Source organism: Balaenoptera acutorostrata, chromosome 6, assembly GCF_949987535.1.
Source record: "Balaenoptera acutorostrata chromosome 6, mBalAcu1.1, whole genome shotgun sequence".
NCBI classification, from domain to species: Eukaryota; Metazoa; Chordata; class Mammalia; order Artiodactyla; family Balaenopteridae; genus Balaenoptera; species Balaenoptera acutorostrata.
In genome coordinates, this window is record NC_080069.1 from 98,201,956 (window position 1) to 98,228,887 (window position 26,932).

General features: G+C 38.0%; 1 non-coding gene across 1 annotated transcript; it reads right to left on the reverse strand.

The window, feature by feature from the left end:
* Positions 1–26,405: 26,405 nt before the first annotated feature.
* On the reverse strand, positions 26,406–26,513 carry LOC114237167 (U6 spliceosomal RNA). Its single transcript, XR_003622920.1, has one exon. It is a non-coding gene; the product is annotated as a U6 spliceosomal RNA (small nuclear RNA).
* Between the last annotated feature and the right edge of the window lie 419 nt (positions 26,514–26,932).

Sequence of the window (26,932 nt, forward strand, 5' to 3'; positions counted from 1 at the left end):
GAGAGCAATTCATGTTAGAGGACACATTGCTGTCTTTGCCATGACCTTAAAGGACTGTTTTGAAAATAAGATAATGTATATGAAAATGTGTTTGAAACATTATTTTACAAAGAAGAGTCTAGTTAATTTACAGATAAAACCAGAGTTCTGCAGTTTGGAGTGAAGAAGAATGTGCCCCAGTCATTTCTTATGTATAATATTTAAATACCACAAGCCAGTAAGACAGGAAGTTCAGAAATCTACTCTCCTCATTACACTGTTACTGTGTTTTATTTTATTGTTATGCTGTGGTGATATAATGGTATTATTATGGAGGAGCTGAGTCACTCTGTATGGCATTCTGACTCATGCACTTAAGTAACTATCATTGCTATCACTGCATCGGATTCACCTTCTGTGTCTGATCTTTCATGTTCTCAGTTGAATACAAGTTTTCAGAAGCTCACATCATATTTCCCTCTGATTGAGAGTATGTATTATGATAAGTGTTGTGGTAATTAAATCCATTTGAACACAATCTTTTAAAACCCTTCTCTCTCCCTCTAAAGTGGTTATGTGTTCAAGAGGCTTCAGGTTTGGTCCTGCCTCCTTATCTTGAGCAATGTGTTGCTCTTTGTCAAGGAGACTTGAAGCCAAAACTGTCCAGAATCTTTCATTTCCAATCCCTGTCCGAACCAAATCCATGGGATTCTAGGCCAGCCCAGGGCAGTGGGAATGGCACAAGTTGAGTTGATGGTCGCACCTCAGAGGTGGCCACGGTCTGAGTGAACAGGTAGTAGGTTGGGGCAAAACGCTGGGGCAGGAAGTGTGGGCAGCAGGAATAAGGCTGAGTATTTCCTTGGAAGATGAGACTCCTCAAAAAAGTCTCCACGGGGAACAAGTGCTTTTTGTGCTGGCACAGTTACCCCCAAGAATCAGGTCTGAAGTAAGGTGGCAGAGGCTAGATCTTTAGCTGCCAGCAAGACTGCTAATGTGAGGTTCTTTCACAGCAGTTGTTTAAAGAGGGACAATCATCCTGCTTCATATGCCACTGAGGTGTTTTAATTTCTAACAGACCTCTCAGTAATCGATTCTCTTTGTTTCACTTAATACTGCCTTGTAGCACACAAACCTGGACCCCCTTATTCCTGCTTCCTTCTTGGTAACTGACTACCTCCACAAGAGATCATATTTAATGTCATTCAAAATACTGGTAGTTTTTGCTAAGCCTGTATCCAAGGACAGGAGCCCACTGAAGAGATTCCTTGCAGAAAAAGGAAGATTTGCTTCAAGGTGACTTTTAGTCCTTGACTGTATCAAAATGCAGCTGACGCCCACTGTAGAAGAGAAATGAAAACACACATTTAAACTCTGACTGGATACTTCCCTCAGAAGGAGCTCCATTACCTAAAGGAGACAGAAGTTCAGGCAGGGATGAAAGCAAACCAGCAAGGCAAGTAACCTTTGTTAGAAACTAGTATTTCTTCAAAATAACCTCAGATTTGCATTTAAATTTTTTAATTGATATACACCATTTAGAAAAGTGCACAAATCATGCGTTTGTCTTGTTAAATGATCACAAAGAGGACATAGCCATGCAACCACAACCCAGCTCAAGAAATGAAACTTAGCATTTTTCCTTTTCTAATCACTATTCTTCCCTTCTCCTCAAAGGTAACCAATATCCTGACTTCTAATACTAGTTGTTAGTTTTGACTGTTTTTGAATTTTATATAATTGGAATTAGACTGTGTTTATCCTGGTGTCTGGCTTATTTTGTACATATTATGTTTGTGAGATTCATCCAGGGTACTTTGTATAACTTATAATTCACTCATTTTCATTGCCAGTATTGCATTGTATGACTGTATATACTCAATTTGTGTAACCAGTCCATTGTGTTGATAGAAATTTAGATTGTTCTTAGTTTGAGGCTATGAAAATATTCTTTTGCATGTCTTGGTGCCCAGGTACACATATTTTTGTTCCTTACATTCTTAGGAGTTAAAGTGCTGGGTCATGGGGTATGAACACATTCACCTTTTGTAGATCCAAAAAGTTTTCCAAGATAGTTGGCTTAATTTGCACTCCCACCAGCAGTGTATGAGAGTTCCAGTTCCCCCACTTCCTTACCAATGTGTGGTATTCTCTATCTTCTAAATTTAACAATTCTGGTGAGGGTATAGTAGTATCTTGTGTTTTAAAATTTGTTTTTCCCTGATAACTAATGAAGTTGAACACTTTTTGAATAAGCTTATTGGCCATTTGGATATACTCTTTTGCAAAGTGTTCCAGTTTCTTGCCTATTTTTTTCTGTTGGGTTGTCTGTCCTTGTGTTTGGGTATAGGGTCGTGTGTATGTGCTTGTGTGTGTGTGTAAATGGGTACTTTGGATATGAACTCCTTGGCGGTTTCTTGGATTGCAAATATGTTCTTCCACTCTGTAAGCTTGCATTTTCACTCTCTTAATAGTTTAGTACCATGAACATAAATTATGAATTTTAATGTAGTCCAATTTAACAATGTTCCCTTTATGATTGATTAATGCCTTTTTTATCTTATTTAAGAAATCTTTCCCTATCCCAAGGTCATGAAGATATTTTCCTATATTCTAGAAGCTGTATTTATCTTATTCTAAGATCTATATTCCACCTGAAAATTTATTTTTTTGTACGATGTGAGCAAGGGGTCAATTTTTCTTTTTTTTTTCTTTTTCCTTTTTCTTTATGGATATCAAGTTGGTCCACCATCATTTATTGAAAAGTGCCACTTTGTCATAAATCAGAGATCCATATGTGCATTAAAATGCTTTGGACCCTGTTTGTTATATTATTCTATCTGCATATGTGCTATACATGCATTGGCTTAACTACAGTAGCTGTATAAATCTTAATATCCAGTAGAGTAAATCCTTCCACTTTGATCTTTTTTCACAGTTTTCTTGTCTATCCTTGGCCCCATTTGCTTCCATATAAATTTTGGAATTATCTTGTCAATTTCTACAAAAATAACTTGGTGGAGTCTTTATTGAAATTTTAAAAATTAGGATTTAAACAAATTTATTGAGATTTAAATTTTACTTTCACCTATTCCTTCTTGAATGCTCTTCCTTTCTTTATATGGATTGAGTTTCTGACCTATAGTATTTCCTTCTCCCTAGAGAAGTTATCTTAACATTTCTTGCAAGGCAGATCTACTGACAACAAATTTCCTCAATTTTTTGTTTATCTGAGAAATTATTTTCCTTTACTTCTGAAGGAAATTTTTCAGGGTACAGAAGTCCAGGTTGGTGTTTTGTTTTCTTTCCTCTCTCAACATTTAGATATTTCACTCCATTTCTCTTGCATACATGGTTTCTGAGAAGTCAGATGTAATTCTTATCTTTATTCCTCTATAGTTAAGGTGTTTTTTCCCACTGGCCTCTTTGAGGATTCTTTCTTTATCTTTGATTTTCTTTATTTTGAAAATGATAGGCCTAACTCGGGGGATTTTTTTGTTTGTTTTTTTGAGGGCTTTTTTTTTTTTTTTTTTTTTTTGCATTTAACTGATATTCTCTGAGCTTCCTGAGTCTATGGTTTGGTGTCTGACATTAACCTGGGTAAATTCTCAGTAATTATTACTTCAAATATTTCTTCTGTCCCTTTTTCTCTTTCTTCTCCTTCTGGTATTCCCATTACATGTGTGTTATACCTTTTGTTGTTTTCCCACAGTCATTGGATATTCTGATCCTTTTTTTCAGTCTTTATTCTCTTTGTCTTTTGGTTTTTGAGGATTCTATTGATATATCCACTAACTCAGAGATTCCTTCCTCAGCCATGCCGAGTCTTCTAAATAGGCTCTTCAAAGGCAGTCTTCATTTCTGTTATAGTGTTTTTGATCTGTAGCATTTTTTGTTGTTGTTCTTTCTTAGGATTTTTATATCTCTGCTTACATTGCTTGCCCATCAGTTCTGGCATTTTGTCAACTTTATCCATTATAGCCCTTAACATGTTAATCATAGTTATTTTAAATTCCCAGTCTAATAATTCCTGCATCCCTTCCATGTCTCGTTTTTATGCTGGCTCTGTTTCTTCAAATTGTATTTTTTGACTTTTGGTATGCCTTCTAATTTTTTCTTAATAGCCAGACATCATGTACTGAGTAAAAGGAACTGCTGTAAATTGGCTTTTAGGAATGTGGTGGTGAGGTGGGGGCGGGGGGAGGGGAAGCATTTTGTAGATTTATGATTAGATCTCAGTCTTTTAGTGAGCCTGTGCCTCAGGACTGTGAACTTCATAAGTGTTTCTCAGTTTGATAAGATGGCTAGAGGGGGCTGAAATTGGGTATCTCCCTTCCCCAGGTCAGTTAGGCTCTGATGATACCCCATAAGTTTAAGCTCTGGTTATACTCCTCTTAGGGCAGATCTTGCTAAGGAAAGAGTGCTCTTATTTCAAAATGGTTCCTCCCCCCCCAGCCCCTTGCTGTAAGCCCAAGGGGATTTTTTCTCCAATATTTACTATGGGAACGTAATCGAGGTTCTGCAGGTTAAGTCTCACAATATTGTGGGGGACAACTTATGACTGTGTCCCTCTGCAGTTTTTAACTCTCAGAGTTGTCTACACTCAGCCTTCGGCAATTCATCAGTTACAGTTCAGGATTTCCCAACTGGCACTGGTTTAATTGGTGTTTTCCGCTGGTGAGTCTCTGCTCCTGTGTACTGCAAGTCCCTCCATTCGCCTGTCTGTCTCTGCATTCTTGGGAACAGTGGTTTACCCTGTGCCTTCCCCTCTCATGGATCCCAGAAGAGTTTTTGATTTTTCAGTCTATTCAGCTTTTTACTTGTTGTTAGGACAGAGTGGTGACTTTCAAGCTCCTTACGTGTGGAACTGGAAATTGGAATTCCCTCATTTTTAAAAATTGTGGTAAAGTACACAAAACATAATATTTACCATCTTACTCATTTTTAATTGTACAGTTCAGTGGTATTAAATACATTAATAATGTGCAATTATCACCACCATCCATCTTCATAACTTGTAAAACTGAAATTCTATACCTGTTAAACAATAACTCCCTATTCCCCTCTTTCCTAGCCCCTGGCAGCCACGACTCTACTTTCTGTCTCTATGATTTTGATTACTCTTAAGTACCTTATATAAATGGAATCATACATTATTTGTCTTTTTGTGACTGGCTTCTTTCACTTAGTGTGATGTCCTCAACGTTCATCTATGTTGAAGCATGTGTCAGAATTTCCTGTCTTTCTAAGGCTGAATAATATACCATTGTGTGTATATACCACAGTTTGCTTATCCATTCATCTCTCAGTGGGTACTTGGGTTTCTTCCACATCTTAGCTATTGTGAAGAGTGCTGCTATGAACATGGATGCACAAATATCTCTTTGAGATCCTGCTGTCAGTTCTTTTGGGTATATACCCAGAAGTGGAATTTCTGGGTCATATGGTAATTCTATTTTTAATTTTTTGAGGATCTGCCGTAATGTTTTCCACACTGCCTGTACCACCTTACACTCCCAGCAATGATCCATAAGGGTTCCAATTTCTCCACACCCTCATCAACAGATTTTTTTTAATTTTTTTGATAGTAGCCATCTTAATCAGTGTGACGTAGCATCTCATTGTAGTTTTGATTTGCATTTCCCAAATGATTAGTGATGTTGAACATCTTTTCCTGAGCTTATTGGCCATTTGTATGTCGTCTTTGGAGAAATATTTATTCAAGGCACTTGTTCATGTTTTAATTTGGTTGTTCTTTTTTTTTTTCTGTTATTGAGTTTTTAGGAGTTCTCTATATATTCGGTGTATTAATCCTTTATCAGATATATGACTTACAAGTATTTTATCGCATTCTGTGGGTTGCCTTTTTACTCTGTTCATATTTTGATACACACATTTAAAAAATATCATGAAGTCCAGTTTGTTTATTTTTTCTTTTGTTGCCTTTGCCTTTGGTGTCATATTAAAGAAATAATTGCCAAATTCAGTGTCATGAAGTTTTTGCCCTATGTTTTCTTTTAAGAATTTTATAGTTTTAGGTGTTACATTTAGGCCTTGGATCCACTTTGAGTTAATATTTGTATATAGGGTTAGGAGGGTCCAGCTTTTGTCTATTGCATGTGGCCATTCAGTTTTCCCAGCACCATTTGTTGGGAAGACTGTTCCTTCCCCATTGAATGGTCTTGACACCCTTGTCAAAAATCATTTGACCATATATGTAAGTTTTAATTTCTGGGCTCTCAATTCTATCCAGTTGGTGTATATGTCTGTCTTTCTGCTAGTATCACACTTTTGATTACTGTAGCTTTGTAGCAAGTTTTGAAATCAGTAAATGTGAGTACTCCAGCTTTGTTCTTTTTCAAAATTGTTTTGGCTATTTGGGGTTGCTTGAGATTCCATATAAATTTTAGGATGAGTTTTTCTTTTTTCTTTTTAATATTTATTTATTTATTTGGTTGCGCCAGGTCTTAGTTGTGGCAGGCAGGCTCCTTAGTTGCAGCTCACCAGCTTTTTAGTTGCAGCACGTGGGCTCCTTAGTTTTGGCATGTGAACTCTTAGTTGTGTCATGCATGTGGGATCTAGTTCCCTGACCAGGGATCAAACCCAGGCCCCCTGCATTGGGAGTGTGGAGTCTTAACCACTGCACCACCAGGGAAGTCCTGAGTTTTTCTATTTTTGCAAAAAAAAAAAAAATCAAGATTTTGACAGGGATTGCATTGAATTTGCAGATCACTGGGTAGTATTGACATCAATACTAAAACTTACAATCCATGAACAGGAGATTGTGTTTCCATTTATTTATGTCTTCTTTAACTCCTTTCAGCAATATATTATAGTTTTTGTTGTGCACATCTTTCACCTTCCTGGTTAAGCTAATTCCTAAACATTAACTATAGTAAATGAAATTGTTTTCATGATTTCCTTTTCAGATTGTTCCTTTTTAGTGTATAGAAATGCTACTGATTTTTTGTGTGTTTACTTTTTATCCTGCTCTTTTGATGAATTCATTGATTATTTTTCACTTTTTTGTTGTAATACTTAGGGTTTTCTACATATAACACCATCAGCAAACAGAGACAATTTTACTTCTTTCCATTATGAATGCCTTTTATTTCTTTTTCTTTCCTAATTGCTTTGGCTAGAACTTCTAGTACTATGTTTGAAAGAAGTGTCAAAAGCAAACATCTTTTTGTCTTGTTTCTGATCTTTGGTGGGAAAACTTTCAGTCTTTCACCATTGAGTATGATGTTCTCTGTATGTTTTTCACATATGGCTTTTATTATTTGAGGTAGTTTCTTCCTATTCCTAGTTTATTGAATTTTTTATCATGAAAGTGTGTTGAATTTTGTCAAATGCTTTTTCTGCATCAGTTGAGGTGATCATGTGGGTTTTTTTTCCTTCATTCTGTTAATATGGTGTATTACATTGATCAATTTCATATGTTTGACCACGTTGCATTCCAAGAATAAATCTCACTTGGTCATGGTATATAATCATTTTAATATGCTGTTGAATTTGGTTTGGGAGTATTTTATTGAAGATTTTTGCGTCAGTGTTCATAAGGGATATTGGTCTGTAGTTTTGTTTTGTTTTGTTTTTTTCTTGTAGTGTTGCCTAGCATTGGTGTCAGGATAATGCTGGCCTCATAGAATGAGTTAGGAAGTGTTCCCTCCTCTTTAGTTTTTTGGAAAAGTGTGAAAAGGATTAGTATTAGTTCTTTTTTAATGTTTGGTAGAATTCACCAATGAAGTCATTGGATCTAGGGCTTTCTTTGTTGGGGATTTTTTTTTCTTTTATTTTGTTTTTACTTCTTCTAGTTACAGGTGTTCTCAGATTTTATATTGTTTTGTGATTTAGTCTTGGTAGGTTTTGTGTTTCTAGGAATTAGTCCATTTAATTTAGGTTATCCAATTTGTTGATATACAGTTGCTTATAGTACTCTCTTATAATTCTTTCTTATCCCCTTAGAATCATTGGTAATGTCCTCCCTTTCATTTCTGATTTTGGTAATTTGAGTCTTCTCTTTTTTTCTTAGTTCATTTAGCTAAAGGCTTGTCAATTTGTTTTCACTGCTTTTTGTTATTGTTTTTCTGTTCTCTTTCATTTATTGCTACTGCAGTCTTTATTATTTCCTTCCTTCTGCTAGTTTTGGATTTAGTTTGTTCTTTTTATAGTTTCTTAAGTTGTAAAGTTAGGTTGTTGATTTTAAATCTTTCTTGTTTTGAATGTAAGCATATATAGCTATAAAATTTTCCCTTTGCATGACTTTCACTATGTCTCATAAGTTTTGGTATGTTGTATTTTGTTTTCATTTATTTCTAAGTATTTTCTAATTTCTCTTGTGGTTTAGTCTTTGATCCATTGGCTGTTTAAGAATGTGTTGTTTAATTTCCACAAATTTATGGGTTTTCCCATTTAATTCTGTTACAGATTTTTAACTTCATCCTGTTGTAGTTGGAAAAGATACATTGCATATCTATCTTTTTCACTCTATTGAGACTTAATTTGTGGCTTAAGATATGGTCTATCCTGGAAAATGTTCTATGTGTACTTGAGAAGAATGTGTATGCTATTTTTGGGTACAGTATTCTGTATTGTCTGTTAGATCTAGTTGGTTTATTGTGCTGTTTAAGTCTTCTATTTCCTTACTTACCTTCTTTTTGGTTATTCTATCTATTATCATGAGTGGGGTATTGAAGTCTCCAACAATTATTGTAGAACTGTCTATTTCTCCCTTCAATTTTGTCGGTTTTTACTTTATGTATTTGATGGCCTGTTATTAGGTGTGTAAGTATAATGAACACAATAATGATTGTTTTATCTTCATGCTATATTGAACCTTGCATTAATGTGTAATTATTAATGTATAATGCCCTTCTTTGTCTCTTGTAACCTTTTTGATTTAAAGTTATTTTGTCATGCTCTGTTTTGATTATTATTTGCATTACATATATTTTTCCATCCTTTCACTTTGAATCTGTTTGTGTCTTTGGATCTAAAGTGATTCTACTGTAGAGAGCATATGGTTGGATCATTTTTTAAATCCATTCTACCAATCTCTGTCTTTTGATTGGGAAGTTCAATCCATTTACATTTAAAGTACAGGCATACTTCAGAGATATTGTGGGTTCAGTTCCAAAGTACCACAATAAAGTGAATATCACAGTAATGTGAGTCATAGGAAGTTTTTGTTTTCCCAGTGCACATAAAAGTTATGTTTACACTATACTGTAGTCTATTAAGTACAACAACATTATGTCTAAAAAATAATGAACATACTTTAATTAAAAAATACTTTATTGCTGAAAAATGCTAACCATCATCTGAACCTTCAGGAAATTGTAATATTTTTGCAATAGTAACATCATAGATCACTGATCACAGATCGCCATAACATAAAAATGAAAATGTTTGAAATATTGTGAGAATTACCAAAATGTGACACAGAGACACAAAGTGAGCAAATGCTCTTGGAAAAATGTGCTGACAGACTTGTTTATGCAGAGTTACCACCAAACTTCAATTTGTAAAAAAATACAGTATCTGTGAGTGCAATGAAATGAGGTATGCTTGTATTTAGTGATATAAAGGGACTTACTCTTGTCACTTTTGATTTGTTTCCTCTATGCCACATAGCTTTTTTGTTCCTCATTTCCTGCATTACTGTCTTCCTTTGTGTTTAGTTGATTTTTTATAGTGAAGCATTTAAATTCCTTTCTCATTTCCTTTTGTATATATTCTACAGCTGTTTTCTTTCTGGATATCATGAGAATTCCATTTAACATCCTGAAGTTATAACTCTCTAATTTGAATTTATACCATCTAAACTTCAATGACATAAAAATTCTGCTCTTTTAACAGTTCTGTTCCCACCCCTTTTGGTTGTTGATGTCACAAGATTATATCTTTATACATTGTGTGCCCCCAAAACATAAACTAATAATTATTTTAAATGCATTAGCTTCTTAAGTTATGTAAGAAAACAAAATGTGGAGTTACAAACCATAGTTACAGTAATACTAGCTTTTAAACTAATATTTGTTTTAAAAAATGTATTAGTCTCTTAAATCATGTGGAAAACAAAATGTGGAGTTATCAACCATTGTTACAATAATACCAGGTTTTATAATTGTACATGTATTTACCTTTATTAAATCTTTATTTCTTTATATTGCTTCAAGTTACTGTCTAGTGTCCTTTCATTTCACACAGCAACTCCCTTGAGATTTCTTTTAGGGAAGATTTTGTGGTGTTGAACTCTCTCAACTTATGTTTATTTGAGAATGTCTTAATTTCTCCCTCACTTTTTTTTTTTTTTTAAGATTTTTGTTTTGATGTGGAACCTTTTTAAAGTCTTTATTGAATTTGTTACAATATTGCTTCTGTTTTATGTTTTGGGGTCTTTTTTTGACCACAAGGCATGTGGGGTCCTAGCTCCCTGACAAGGGATTGAACCCACACCCCCTGCATTGGAAGGTGAAGTCTCAACCACTGGACCACCTGGGAAGTCCCTGTCCCTCACTTTTGAAGGACAGTTTTGCTGGGTGTAAGATTCTTGGTTGACAGTTTTTTCTTTTAGTACTTGGAATATGTTGACCTACTTCCTTCTGGCCTCCAAAATTTCTGATGAGAAATCTGCTGATAATATAATTGAGTATCCCTTATATGTGATGAGTCACTTCTCTCTTGCTGCTTTCAAGATTCTCTTTGTCTTTTGAAAGTTTGATTATAATGTGTCTTGGTATGAGTCTCTTTGAGTTAATCTTACTTGAAGTTCATCAAGCTTCTTGGATGTTTATATTTATGTCTTTCATCAAACTTGGGAAGTTTTCAGCCATTTTTTCCTCAGATATTCTCTCTTCTTCTTTCTTGCTCTCTTTTCCTTCAGGGACTCCTACAGTGTGGATGGTGTTCTGCTACATGATAGTCTTCAGATCCCTTAGGCTCTGTTAACTTTTCTTCAATCTTTTTTCTTTCTGTTCCTCTAACTTAATAATTTCATTGTCCTATCTTCAATTTTCCTGATTATTTCTTCTGCCTGCTCAAATTTGTCTTTGAATCTCTCTAGTAATTTTAATTAATTAATTATTTGAGCATAAATTTTATGTTATTTAAAATTTTTTTATTAGAGTATAGTGGATCTTCAATGCTGTGTTAGTTTTTGCTGCACAGTAAAGTGAATCCGTTATACATATACATATATCCACTCTTTTTTAGATTCTTTTTCCATGTAGGTCATTACAGAGTACTGAGTAGAGTTCCCTGTGCTACACAGTAGGTCCTTATTAGTTATCTATTTTATATATAGTAGTGTGTATATGTCAATCCCAATCTCCCAATTTATCCCCCCCCCCACTTTCCCCCCAGTAACCATAAGATTGTTTTCTACATCTGTGACTCTCTGTTTTGTAAATAAGTTCATTTGTACCATTTTTTTAGATTCCACATATAAGTGATATCATACAATATTTGTCCTTCTCTGTCTGACTTACTTCACTCAGTATGACAATCTCTAAGTCCATCCATGTTGCTGCAAATGGCATTATTTCATTCTTTTTTATGGCTGAGTAAAATTCCATTGTATTGTGTATATGTACCACATGTTCTTTATCCATTCCTCTGTCAATGGACCTTTAGGTTGCTTCCATGTCCTGGCTATTGTAAATAGAGCTGCAATGAACATTGGGGTGCATGTATCTTTTTGAATTATGGTTTTCTGCAGGTATATGCCCAGGAGTGGGATTGCTGATTCATATATCAGCTCTATTTTTAGGTTTTTAAGGAAACTCTATACTGTTCTCCATAGTGTCTGTACTAATTTACATTCCCACCAACAGTTTAGAAGGGTCCCCTTTTCTTCACACCTTCTCCAGCATTTACTGTGTGTAGATTTTTGATGATGGCCATTCTGACTGGTGCAAGGTGACACCTCATTGTAGTTTTGATTTGCATTTCTCTAATAATTAGTGATGGTGAGCATCTTTTCATGTGCTTCTTGTCCATCTGTATATCTTCTTCGGAGAAGTGTCTATTTAGATACTCTGCCCATTTTTTGATTGGGTTGTTTGTTTTTTTGATATTTAGCTGCATGAGCTGTTTGCATATTTTGGAGATTAATCCCTTGTCAGTCACTTCACTTGCAAATATTTTCTCCCATTCTGTAGGTTGTCTTTTCATTTTGTTTATGGTTTCCTTTGCTGTGCAAAGGGTTTTAAGTTTAATTAGGTCCCATTTGTTTATTTTTGTTTTTATTTTCATTACTCTAGAAGGTGGATCAGAAATGATATTGCTGTGATTTATGTCAGAGAGTGTTCTACCTATATTTTTCTCTAAGAGTTTTATAGTATCAGCCTTACATTTAGGTCTTTAATCCATTTTGAGTTTATTTTTGTGTATGGTGTTAGAAAGTGTTCTAATTTCATTCTTTTACATGTAGCTATCCAGTTTTCCCAGCACCACTTATTTCAGAGACTGTCTTTTCTCCATTATATATTCTTGCCTTCTTCATCATAGATTAGCTGACCATAGGTGTGTGGGTTTATCTCTGGACTTTCTATCTTGTTCCATTGATCTATATTTCTGTTTTTGTGCCAGTACCAAACTGTCTTGATTACTGTAGCTTTGTGGTATAGTCTGAAGTCAGGGAGCCCAATTCCTCCAGCCCCGTTTTTCTTCTCAAGATTGCTTTGGCTATTTGGGGGTCTTTTGTGTTTCCATACAAGCTGTAAAATTTTTTTGTTCAAATTCTGTGAAAAATGCCATTGTAATTTGATAGGCATTGCATTGAATTTGTAGATTGCTTTGGGTAGTACAGTCATTTTCACAATATTGATTCTTCCAATCCAAGAATATGGTATATCTCTCCATCTGTTTGTGTCATCTTTGATTTCTTTCTTCAGCACCTTATAGTTTTCTGAGTACAGATCTTTTGCCTCCTTAGGTACGTTTATTCCTAGGTATTTTATTCTTTTTGATGTGATGGTAAATGGGATTGTTTCTTTTTCTTTCTAACCTTTTGTTGTTAGTGTATAGGAATGCAAGAGATTTTTGTGTATTAATTTTATATCCTGCAACTGTACCAAATTCATTGATGAGCTCTAGTAATTTTCTGGTAGCATCTTTAGGATTTTCTATGTCTAGTATCATGTCATCTGCAAACAGTGACAATTTTACTTCTTCGTTTCCAATTTGCATTCCTTTTATTTCTTTTTCTTCTCTGATTGCCGTGGCTAGAACTTCCAAAACTATGTTGAATAAAGGTGGTGAGAGTGGACATCCTTGTCTTGTTCCTGATCTTAGAGGAAATGCTTTCAGTTTTTCACTGTTGAGAATGATGTTAGCTGTGGGTTTGTCATATATGGCCTTTATTTTGTTGAGGTAGGTTTCCTCTATGCCCACATTCTGGAGATTTTTTTTTTCTTTTGGTCATAAATGGGTGTTGAATTTTTTCAAAAGCTTTTTTTGCATCTATTGAGATGATCATATGTTTTTTATTCTTCAGTTTGTTGATGTGTATCACACTGATTGATTTGCACATATTGAAGAATCCTTGCATCCCTAGGATAAATTCCACTTGATCATGGTGTATAATCCTTTTAATGTGTTGTTGGATTCGGTTTGCTAGTATTTTGTTGAGGATTTTTGCGTCTATGTTCATCAGTGTACTGGCCTGTAAGTTTCCTTTTTTATGATATCTTTCTCTGGTTTTGGTATCAGGGTGATGGTGGCCTCATAGAATGAGCTTGGGAGTGTTCCTTCCTCTGCAGTTTTTTTGAAAAGTATATATTTTTTAATTTTATTTATTTATTTGTTTGTTTTGGCTGTGTTGGGTCTTGGTTGCTGTGTGCGGGCTTTCTCTAGTTGCAATGAGCAGGGGCTACTGTTCGTTGTGGTACGTGGGCTTCTCAATGCAGGAGAAGCAGTTGGCTCAGCAGTTGCAGTATGCAGGCCCTAGAGCATGTGGGCTCAGTAGTTGTGGTTCGTGGGCTCTAGAGCTCAGGCTCAGTAGTTGTGGCGCACGGGCTTAGTTGCTCCGTGGCATATGGGATCTTCCCGGACCAGGGATTGAACCCATGTCCCCTGCATTGGCAGGCAGATTCTTAACCACTTTGCCAGAGGGAAGTCCCTGGAAGAGTTTCAGAAGGATAGGTGGTAACTCTTCTCTAACTGTTTGATAGAATTTGCCTGTGAGGCCATCTGATTCTGGACTTTTGTTTGTTGGAAGTTTTTAAATCACAGTTTCAATTTCAGTACTTGCGATCAGTCTGTTCATATTTTCTATTTTTTCCTGGATCATTCTTGGAAAGTTGTACTTTTCTAAGTATTTGTCCGTTTCTTCTAGGTTGTACATTTTATTGGCGTATAGTTGCTTGTAGTAGTCTCTTAATGATCCTTTGTATATCTGTGGTGTGAGTTCTAACTTCTCCTTTTTCATTTCTAGTTTTATTGATTTGAGCCCTCTCCCTTTTTTTCCTGATGAGTCTAGCTAAAGGTTTATCAATTTTCTTTATCTTTTCAGTGAACTAGCTTTTAATTTCATTGATCTTTTCTGTTGTTTTCTTCATCTCTATTTCATTTATTTCTGCATCTCTATTTCATTTATTTCTGCTCTGATCTTTATGATTGCTTTCCTTCTGCTAACTTTGGGTTTTGTTTGTTCTTCTTTCTCGAGTTGCTTTCATTGTAAGGTTAGGTTTTTATTTGAGATTTTTCTTGTTTCCTGAAGTAAGTGTTCACTTTTCTTCAATCTTTTTTCTTTTTGTTCCTCTGATTTAATAATTTCATTGTCCTATCTTCAGTTTTGCTGATTATGTCTTCTGCCTGCTCAAATTTGTCTTTGACCCTCTCTAGTAAATTTTAAATTTCATTTATTGTACTTTTCTGCTCCAGTATTTCCTTTCTGTTTTTGAGGTTTTCCATCTCTTTATTGATATTTCCATTTTTTTCACACATTGTTGTCTTGGCTTTCCCCACATCTTCTTTTAGTTTTTTGAGCATCTTTAAGACTGTTGCTTTAAAGTCTTCATCTAGTAGATCTGCCACCAGGTCTTTTTCAGGGACAGTTTCTGTTTATTTATTTTTTCCTTTGAATGAGTCATACTTTTCTTTTTCTTTTGTGAATTTTGTTGACAGCTGGACATTTGAATCTAATAATGTTGTAAATGCAAATCAGGTTCTCCCCCTTCCCTAGGGTTTGCTGGCTTATAAAAAAATATTTTTGTTTATTACTTTGTTTTGTCTTTTGTTTATTACTTTGTTTTGTCTTTCGTTTGTTGCAGATTATTTTTGTGTCAGGGATTAGCCTGAGGAATAAATGTAATGTCTTCCCACGTCTATTTTCAGCCTGTGCCCTTTCCTGGGCATGCACAGTCACTTTCTCATTTCCTCCACAGATGCAATTGTTTTCAAATGTCCTAGTCTTTGATGTCTGCCTCCCGATAGGGGAAAAAAAGAAAAATGAGGAGAGAAAAAAGGGCACTGGACCTTCATATCCCCTAGAATTCATTTAATCCATAGGGGGAGGGACTTCCAACAATGGGGGGTGGTGCAACAAAAATGGCTCCCTACCTCTTTGTCTGCACCTTTGTGATCAAAAGCATCAATCAGCAATCAAAGCACAGATCCCTGATAATTGGAGGACAGGGTCTCTCTCTCTCTCCCTCTCTCTTTTTTTTTTTTTGGCCAACCTTGGCTCCTGCAAGTTATGTGCAGGTTGTTCCTGCAATACATGCACAGCTGCCTGCCAGAGGGCTAGGGGTGGGAGAATGGGTAGCTGCTACTGTGCTAAGAGCTGAAACTGACCAAAATTAACCATAAAAAGAAACTATCTGTGAATTATTGGGGTCCCAGTAGAAGAAGAAAGGTAGAAGAGGGAAGAAAGTTTATTTAAGGAGATAATGGATGAGAATGTCCCAAATCTGGGGAGAAATATGGATATTCAAGTTCATGAAGCTCATAGGTCATCAAACGATCTCAAATTAAAAGTTATTATTCTCCAAGACACATTATAATAAAGCTGTCAAAAATTAAAGACAAAAAGAGAATCTTAAAAGCAGCAAGAGGGAAGAAAGTTGTAACTTACAAGGGAACTCCCATAAGCCTGCCAGCAGAATTCTCAGCAGAAACCTTGCAGGCTAGGAGAGAGTAGAATGATATATTCAAAGTGAAATATATACAACTGAAAGAAAAAACTTCCAACCAATACTGTCTAACTGGCAAAGCTGTCTTTCAAAAATCAAGGAGATATAAACATTTTCCCAGACAAACAAAAGCTGGATGGAGTTGATCACCCCTAGCCCTGCCTTGTAAGAAATGCTGAAAGAAGTTATTCAAGCTGAAATGAAAAGATGCTAATGAATAACATGAAAACATGAAAGGATGTTAATTAGTAGCATGAAAACTTGAAAATATACAAGAAAAGGTAAGTATATAGTCGAAATCAGATTACTCTAATACTGTAATATAGTGGTGTGCTAACCACTTAACTCTAGTATAAATGTTAAAGGGCAAAAGTATTAAAAATAATTGTAGCTATAATAATTTATAAATACACAATATAAAAAGGGATAAATTGTGATGTCAGAAACATAAAAGAGGGGAAGTAAAAGGGTGGAGTTTTTTATGTGATTGAAGATAAGTCATTATGTGTAAAATAGACTGCTATATCTATAAAATGTTTTATGTGAACCTTATGGTAACCATAAAACAGAAAGCTACAGTAGGTACACAAAAGGTAAAGAGAAGAGAAAGCATATCAAAATGAAAAATCATCAGTTCACAAAGGAAGGTAGTAAGAGAAGAGGAAGGGAATAAGGGAACTACAAAACAACCAGAAAACAATAAGATGTCATTAGTAAGTCCTCACTTGATTAGTAAGTCATCAAAAATTACTCTACTTGTAAATGGATTAAATTTTCCAATGGAAAGTCATAGAGTGGCTAGGTGGATAAGAAAACAAGACCCATCTATATCTGCCTACAAGAGATTCACTTAAACTTTAAGGATACCCATATGCTGAAAGTGAAGAGATGGGAAAAGATATTTCATGTAAGTGGAAACCAAGAGAGCAGGGGTAACTATACTTATATCAGACAAAATAGACTTTAAGCTTTAAGTCAAAAACAGCAACAAGAGACAAAGAAAGTCATTAACTAATGATAAAGGGGTCATTTCATTAAGAGGATATAGCAGTTGTAAATATATATGCACCCAACATCAGAGCACCTAGATATATGAAGCAAATACTAACAGATCTGAAGGGAGTAAGAAACACTACAATAATAGTAGGAACTTCAATCCTGTACTTTCAACAATGCATAGATCATCCAGACAGAAAATCAATAAGAAAACAGTGGATTTGGACAACATTATAGACAAAATGGGCCTAACAGATGTATACAGAATATTCCATCTAACAGCAGCAGACCATCCTTCTCAAAGGCATATGGAACATTCTCCATCATAGATCACATGTTAGGCCACAAAACAAGTCTCAACAAGTTTAAGAAGATACAAAACATTGCTGAAAGAAATTAAAGGAGACCCAAATAAATGGAAAGATATCATGCATTAGAAGACTTAATGTTAAGATGGCAGTATGTCCCAAAGCAATCTACAAATTCAATGCAATCCCTATAGAAGTTCCAATAATTTTTTTATGCAAAAAATGGAAAGGCTGGTCCTAAATTCATATGGAGGTTATGTATGAGCTCAACAACATGGACTTCTCACCAAGGCCAACTTGGCTATACTGCTGCTGAGTGCCCAATCTGCCAGCAGTAGAGAGCGATACTGAGCCTCCAGTATGGCACTGGTTTGATTACACTGGACTGCTTCCATCATGGAAGAGGCAGCACTTTGTTCTTATTGGAATAAACACTTTGGACATGGATTTGATTTCCCTGAATGCAATGCTTCTGCTAAAACTATCATCCTTGGGCTTACAGAATGCCTTATATACCATCATAGTTTTCCACATAGCATTTCTTCTGATAAAGGAACTCCCTTCACAGCAAATAAAGTGCAACAGTTGGTCCATGCTCATGATAATTCCCTGGTCTTACTATGTTCCCCATTCTTCTCTCTTGTGTCTCATCTCTGCCCTCTGCTGGTTCAAGGACTCAAGTTCTAAGCCTTGTTTAAGCATTGCAAGAAAAGCACATATCAGATAGGGACCCAGAACACCCCTAACATTGTTTATAAACTGGGTTAATGGAAGTTCCACCTGGTTTCAGAAGTTCTTAATTACCCCAAAGAAGGCAACTTCCACATCTACTATCACAAGAACGAATGAAAAAAAAATCTACTCTAGAAAAGCAAGGGAAGTGAGTAATATAGATTGGCATTCTTTTGGATCCTGTCATCTCTTCACAGAGTGACACTGAAGTTACAGGCTTACATTCCCTCACTGAGGGATGCCATTCAAGCCACCGTTGGATGAGCAGACTGAGAGAAACAGGCTCAGGGCTGTGCATGTGTACACTCCCTCATCTCCTTGCCATAAATCCAGCTTTTTCCATCCCTGAGTTCATAGAGTGCTGTGCTTATTTAGATGGAATTGACAGATAAGAAGCTGGGATCTCAGCCGTGCTGAGTGGGAGAAACCAGCAAGCTAAGACTGAGTACAGGGCCAAGGAGGTTAACTCGTCAATGAGGAGGGTCCTCGTGGATGATTCTCTAAAGGGTGTTGTGGATTGGGGCTTGCTCCACTTGTATTAGTTGGATAGGCCAACTGTAGTAACCAAAGTCTCCATATGTATAATGGCTCAAATACATTCAAGTTTATTTTCACTCACAAGAAGAGTTCAAGACATTTCAAGTTGGTGGGGAACTATGCCCTGAACAGGCATTCAGGGAGCCAGGCTGAAAGGCTTTGCAATTTTAAAAAATTGAAGTATAGCATGGATAGAGAAGATGGCGGAAGAGTAAGACGCGGAGATCACATTCCTTCCCACAGATACAGTAGAAATACACCTACACGTGGAACTGCTCCTACAGAACACCCACTGAACGCTGGCAGAAAACGTCCGACCTCCAAAAAGGCAAGAAACTCCCCCTGTACTTGGGTAGGGCAAAAGAAAAAAGAAATAACAGAGACAAAAGAATAGGGACGGCACCTGCACCAGTGGGAGGGAGCCGTGAAGGAGGAAAGGTTTCCACGCACTAGGAGCCCCTTCGCGGGCGGAGACTGCGGGGGGCGGAGGGGGGAAGCTTCAGAGCCACGGAGGAGAGCGCAGCCACAGAGGTGCGGAGGGCAAAGCGGAGAGGTTCCCGCACAGAGGCTCGGCGCCGAGCAGCACTCACCAGCCCGAGAGGCTTGTCTGCCTAGCCGCCGGGGCGGGCGGGGCTGGGAGCTGAGGCTCGGGCTTCGGTCGGATCGCAGGGAGAGGACTGGGGCTGGCAGCGTGAACACAGCCTGAAGGGGTTAGCGCACCACAGCTAGCCGGGAGGGAGTCCGGGGAAAAAGTCTGCAGCTGCCGAAGAGGCAAGAGACTTTTTCTTGCCTCTTTGTTTTGTGGCGGGCAAGGAGAGGGGATTCAGAGCGCCGCCTAAACGAACTCCAGAGAAGGGCGCGAGCCGCGGCTATCAGCGCGGATCCCACAGCAACAGGGGCGCAGAGGGAAAATCGGAGAGACTCCCGCACAGAGGCTCGGCGCCGAGCGGCGCTCACCAGCCTGAGAAGCTTGTCTGCTCCCCCGCCGGGGCGGGCAGGGCTGGGAGCTGAGGCTCGGGCTGCGGTCGGATCGCAGGGAGAGGACTGGGGCTGGCGGCGTGAACACAGCCTGAAGGGGTTGGCGCACCACAGCTAGCCGGGAGGGAGACCGGGAAAAGGTCTGCAGCTGCCGAAGAGGCAAGAGACTTTTTCTTGCCTCTTTGTTTCGCTGCGCGCAAGGAGAGGGGATTCAGAGCGCCGCCTAAACGAACTCCAGAGAAGGGCGCAAGCCACGGCGATCAGCACGGACCCCAGAGACGGGCGTGAGACGCTGGGGCTGCTGCTGCCGCCTCCAAAAAGCCTGTGTGTGAGCACAGGTCACTCTCCACACCTCCCCTCCCGGGAGCCTGTGCAGCCCGCCACTGCCGGGGTCCCGGGATCCGGGGACAACATCCCCGGGAGAACGCACTGCGCGCCTCGAGCTGGTGCAACGTCACGCCGGCCTCGGCCGCCGCAGGCTCGCCTCGCCTCCTCTGTACCCCTCCCTCCCCGCGGCCTGGGTGAGCCAGAGCCCCCGAAGCAGCTGCTCCTTTAACCCCGTCCTGTCTGGGCGGGGAACAGACGCCCTCAGGCGACCTACACGCAGAGGCGGGTCCAAATCCAAAGCTGAACCCCGGGAGCTGTGCGAACAGGGAAGAGAAGGGGAAATCTCCCCCAGCAGCCTCAGAAGCAGCGGATTAAAGCTCCACAAACAACTTGATGTGCCTGCATCTGCTGAACACCTGAATAGACAACGAATCAGCCCAAATTCAGGAGGTGGACTTTGGGAGCAGGAGATATTAATTTTTCCCCTTTCCTTTTTTTTGTGAGTGTATATGTATATGCTTCTGGGTGAGATTTTGTCTGTATAGCTTTGCTTTACAATAGCTTTATTTTACTTCACTATATTATAGCCTCTTTCTTTCTTTCTCTCTATTTTTTCTCCCTTTTACTCTGAGCCGTGTGGACGAAAGGCTCTTGGTGCTCCAGCCAGGCATCAGGGCCGTGCCTCTGAGGTGGGAGAGCCAACTTCAGAACACTGGTCCACAAGAGACCTCCCAGCTCCACGTAATACCAAACGGCAAAAATCTCCCAGAGATCTCCATCTCAACATCAAGACCCAGCTTCACTCAACGACCAGCAAGCTACAGTGCTGGACATCCTATGCCAAACAACTAGCTAGACAGGAACACAACCCCATCCATTGGCAGAGAGGCTGCCTAAAATCATAATAAGGCCACAGACACCACAAAATACACCACCAGACGTGGACGTGCCCACCAGAAAGACAAGATCTAGCCTCATCCACCAGAACTCAGGCACTAGTTCCCTCCACCAGGAAGCCTACACAACCCACTGAACCAACCTTAGCCGCTGGGGACAGATACCAAAAACAACGGGAACTACGAACCTGCAGCCTGTGAAAAGGAGACCCCAAACACAGTAAGATAGGCAAAATGAGACGACAGAAAAACACACAGCAGATGAAGGAGCAGGCTCAAAACACACTGGACTTAACAAATGAAGAGGAAATAGGTAGTCTACCTGAAAAAGAATTCAGAATAATGATAGTAAGGATGATCCAAAATCTTGGAAATAAAATAGACAAAATGCAAGAAACATTTCACAAGGATTTAGAAGAACTAAAGAGGAACCAAGCAATGATGAAAAACACAATAAATGAAATTAAAAATACTCTAGATGGGATCAATAGTAGAATAACTGAGGCAGAAGAAAGGATAAGTGACCTGGAAGATAAAATGGTGGAAATAACTACTACAGAGCAGGATAAAGAAAAAAGAATGAAAAGAACTGAGGACAGTCTCAGGGACCTCTGGGACAACATTAAACGTGCCAACATTCGAATTATAGGGTTACCAGAAGAAGAAGAGAAAAAGAAAGGGACTGAGAAAATTTTTGAAGAGATTATAGTTGAAAACTTCCCTAATATGGGAAAGGAAATAGTTAATCAAGTCCTGGAAGCACAGAGAGTCCCATACAGGATAAACCCAAGGAGGAACACGCCAAGACACATATTAATCAAACTGTCAAAAATTAAATATAAGGAAAACATATTAAAGGCAGCAAGGGAAAAAAAACAAATAACACACAAGGGAATCCCCATAAGGTTAACATCTGATCTCTCAGCAGAAACTCTGCAAGCCAGAAGGGAGTGGCAGGATATACTTAAAGTCATGAAGGAGAAAAACCTACAACCAAGATTACTCTACCCAGCAAGGATCTCATTCAGATTCGATGGAGAAATTAAAACCTTTACAGACAAGCAAAAGCTGAGAGAGTTCAGCACCACCAAACCAGCTTTACAACAAATGCTAAAGGAAATTCTCTAGGCAAGAAACACAAGAGAAGGAAAACACCTACAATAACAAACCCAATACATTTAAGAAAATGGGAATAGGAACATACATATCGATAATTACCTTGAATGTAAATGGATTAAATGCTCCCACCAAAAGACACAGGCTGGCTGAATGGATACAAAAACAAGACCCATACATATGCTGTCTACAAGAGACCCACTTCAGACCTAGGGACACATACAGACTGAAAGTGAGGGGATGGAAAAAGATATTCCATGCAAATGGAAATCAAAAGAAAGCTGGAGTAGCAATTCTCATATCAGACAAAATAGACTTTAAAATAAAGACTATTACAAGAGACAAAGAAGGACACTATATAATGATCAAGGGATCGATCCAAGAGGAAGGTATAACAATTGTAAATATTTATGCACCCAACATAGGAGCACCTCAATACATAAGGCAAATACTAACAGCCATGAAAGGGGAAATTGACAGCAACACAATCATAGTAGGGGACTTTAACACCCCACTTTCACCAATGGACAGATCATCCAAAATGAAAATAAATAAGGAAACACAAGCTTTAAATGATACATTAAACAATATGGACTTAATTGATATTTATAGGACATTCCACCCAAAAACAACAGAATACACATTTTTCTCAAGTGCTCATGGAACATTCTCCAGGATAGATCATATCTTGGGTCACAAATCAAGCCTTGGTAAATTTAAGAAAATTGAAATCGTATCAAGTATCTTTTCCGACCACAACGCTATGAGACTAGATATCAATTACAGGAAAAGATCTGTAAAAAATACAAACACATGGAGGCTACACAATACATTACTTAATAACGAAGTGATTACTGAAGAAATCAAAGGGGAAATCAAAAAATACCTAGAAACAAATGACAATGGAGACACGACGACCCAAAACCTATGGGACACAGCAAAAGCAGTGCTAAGAGGGAAGTTTATAGCAATACAAGCCTACCTCAAGAAACAGGAAACATCTCGAATAAACAACCTAACCTTGCACCTAAAGCAATTAGAGAAAGAAGAACAAAAAAACCCCAAAGCCAGCAGAAGGAAAGAAATTATAAAGATCAGGTCAGAAATAAATGAAAAAGAAATGAAGGAAACAATAGCAAAAATCAATGAAACTAAAAGCTGGTTCTTTGAGAAGATAAACAAAATTGATAAACCATTAGCCAGACTCATCAAGAGAAAAAGGGAGAAGACTCAGATCAATAGAATTAGAAATGAAAAAGGAGAAGTAACCACTGACACTGCAGAAATACAAAAGATCATGAGAGATTACTACAAGCAACTATATGCCAATAAAATGGACAACCTGGAAGAAATGGACAGATTCTTAGAAATGCACAAACTGCCGAGACTGAACCAGGAAGAAATAGAAAATATGAACAGACCAATCACAAGCACTGAAATTGAAACTGTGATTAAAAACCTTCCAACAAACAAAAGCCCAGGACCAGATGGCTTCACAGGCGAATTCTATCAAACATTTAGAGAAGAGCTAACACCTATCCTTCTCAAACTCTTCCAAAATATTGCAGAGGGAGGAACACTCCCAAACTCATTCTACGAGGCCACCATCACCCTGATACCAAAACCAGACAAAGATGTCACAAAGAAAGAAAACTACAGGCCAATATCACTGATGAACATAGATGCAAAAATCCTCAACAAAATACTAGCAAACAGAATCCAACAGCACATTAAAAGGATCATACACCATGATCAAGTGGGGTTTATCCCAGGAATGCAAGGATTCTTCAATATACGCAAATCAATCAATGTGATACATCATATTAACAAATTGAAGGAGAAAAACCATATGATCATCTCAATAGATGCAGAGAAAGCTTTTGACAAAATTCAACACCCATTTATGATAAAAGCCCTGCAGAAAGTAGGCATAGAGGGAACTTTCCTCAACATAATAAAGGCCATATATGACAAACCCACAGCCAACATTGTCCTCAATGGTGAAAAACTGAAACCATTTCCACTAAGATCAGGAACAAGACAAGGTTGCCCACTCTCACCACTAATATTCAACATAGTTCTGGAAGTCCTAGCCACAGCAATCAGAGAAGACAAAGAAATAAAAGGAATCCAAATCGGAAAAGAAGAAGTAAAGCTGTCACTATTTGCAGATGACATGATACTATACATAGAGAATCCTAAAGATACTACCAGAAAACTCCTAGAGCTAATCAATGAATTTGGTAAAGTAGCAGGATACAAAATTAATGCACAGAAATCTCTTGCATTTCTATACACTAATGACGAAAAATCTGAAAGTGAAATTAAGAAAACACTCCCATTTACCATTGCAACAAAAAGAATAAAATATCTAGGAATAAACCTACCTAAGGAGACAAAAGACCTGTATGCAGAAAATTATAAGACACTGATGAAAGAAATTAAAGATGATACAAATAGATGGAGAGATATACCATGTTCCTGGATTGGAAGAATCAACATTGTGAAAATGTCTCTACTACCCAAAGCAATCTACAGATTCAATGCAATCCCTATCAAACTACCACTGGCATTTTTCACAGAACTAGAACAAAAAATTTCACAATTTGTATGGAAACACAAAAGACCCCGAATAGCCAAAGCAATCTTGAGAACGAAAAATGGAGCTGGGGGAATCAGGCTCCCTGACTTCAGAATATATTACAAAGCTTCAGTAATCAAGACAGTTTGGTATTGGCACAAAAACAGAAATATAGATCAATGGAACAGGATAGAAAGCCCAGAGATAAACCCACACACATATGGTCAACTTATCTTTGATAAAGGAGGCAAGCATATACAGTGGAGAAAAGACAGCCTCTTCAATAAGTGGTGCTGGGAAAATTGGACAGGAACATGTAAAAGTATGAAATTAGAACACTCCCTGACACCATGCACAAAAATAAACTCAAAATGGATTAAAGACCTAAGTGTAAGGGCAGACACTATCAAACTTTTAGAGGAAAACATAGGCAGAACAATCTATGACATACATCACAGCAACATAGGCAGAACAATCTATGACATACATCACAGCAAGATTCTTTTTGACCCAGCTCCCAGAGAAATGGAAATAAGAACACAAATAAACAAATGGGACCTAATGAAACTGAAAAGCTTTTGCACAGCAAAGGAAACCATAAACAAGACCAAAAGACAACCCTCAGAATGGGAGAAAATATTTGCAAATGAAGCAACTGACAAAGGACTAATCTCCAAGATTTACAAGCAGCTCATGCAGCTCAATAACAAAAAAACGAACAACCCAATCCAAAAATGGGCAGAAGATCTAAATAGACATTTCTCCAAAGAAGATATACAGATGGCCTACAGACACATGAAAGAATGCTCAACATCATTAATCATTAGAGAAATGCAAATCAAAACTACAATGAGATATCATCTCACACCGGTCAGAATGGCCATCATCAAAAAATCTAGAAACAATAAATGCTGGAGAGGGTGTGGAGGAAAGGGAACACTCTTGCACTGTTGGTGGGAATGTAAATTGATACAGCCACTATGGAGAACAGTATGGAGGTTCCTTAAAAAACTACAAATAGAACTACCATACGACCCAGCAATCCCACTACTGGGCATATACCCTGAGAAAACCATAGGTCAAAAAGAGTCATGTACCAAAATGTTCATTGCAGCTCTATTTACAATAGCCAGGACATGGAAGCAACCTAAATGTCCATCGACAGATGAATGGATAAAGAAGATGTGGCACATATATACAATGGAATATTACTCAGCCATAAAAAGAAATGAAATGGAGGTATTTGTAATGAGGTGGATGGAGTTAGAGTCTGTCATACAGAGTGAAGTAAGTCAGAAAGAGAAAAACAAATACAGTATGCTAACACATATATACGGAATCTAAGGAAAAAAAAAAAAAAAGCCATGAAGAACCTAGTGGCAAGACGGGAATAAAGACACAGACCTACTAGAGAATGGACTTGAGGATATGGGGAGGGGGTGGGGTGAGATGTGACAGGGTAAGAGAGTGTCATGGACATATATACACTACCAAATGTAAAATAGATAGCTAGTGGGAAGCAGCCGCATAGCACAGGGAGATCAGCTCGGTGCTTTGTGACCACCTAGAGGGGTGGGATGGGGAGGGTGGGAGGGAGGGAGATGCAAGAGGGAAGAGAAATGGGAACATATTGTATATGTATAACAGATTCACTTTGTTATAAAGCAGATGCTAACACACTATTGTAAGGCAATTATACTTCAATAAAGATGTTTGAAAAAAAAATTGAAGTATAGTTGATTTACAGTATTGTGTTAGTTTCAGGTGTACAGCAAAGTGATTCAGTTATTTTTTCAGATTATATTCCATTATAGGTTATTAAAAAATGGAATGCTTCATGAATTTGCGTGTCATCTTTGTGCAGGGGGCCATGCTAATCTTCTCTGTATTGTTCCAATTTTAGTATATGTGCTGCTGAAGTGAGCACAACTTTGCCTTTTTTTTTAATTAATTAATTTTATTTTATTATTTATTTTTGGCCACATTGGGTCTTCATTGCTGCACGCGGGCGTCCTCCAGTTGCAGCGAGTGGGGGCTACTCTTCGTTGCGGTGCACGGGCTTCTCATTGCGGAGGCTTCTCTTGTTGTGGAGCATGGGCTCCTGGCGCGTGGGCTCAGTAGTTGTGGCACGCGGGCTCAGTAGTTGTGGCGCACAGGCTCTAGAGCGCAGGCTCAGTAGTTGTGGCGCATGGGCTTAGTTGCTCCGTGGCATGTGGGATCTTACCAGACCAGGGCTCGAACCCGTGTCCCCTGCGTTGGCAGGCGGATTCTTAACCACTGAGCCACCAGGGAAGCCCGACTTTGCCATTTTTAACAAACAACTTTCAAGGTTGCCCTGGAAGGGGA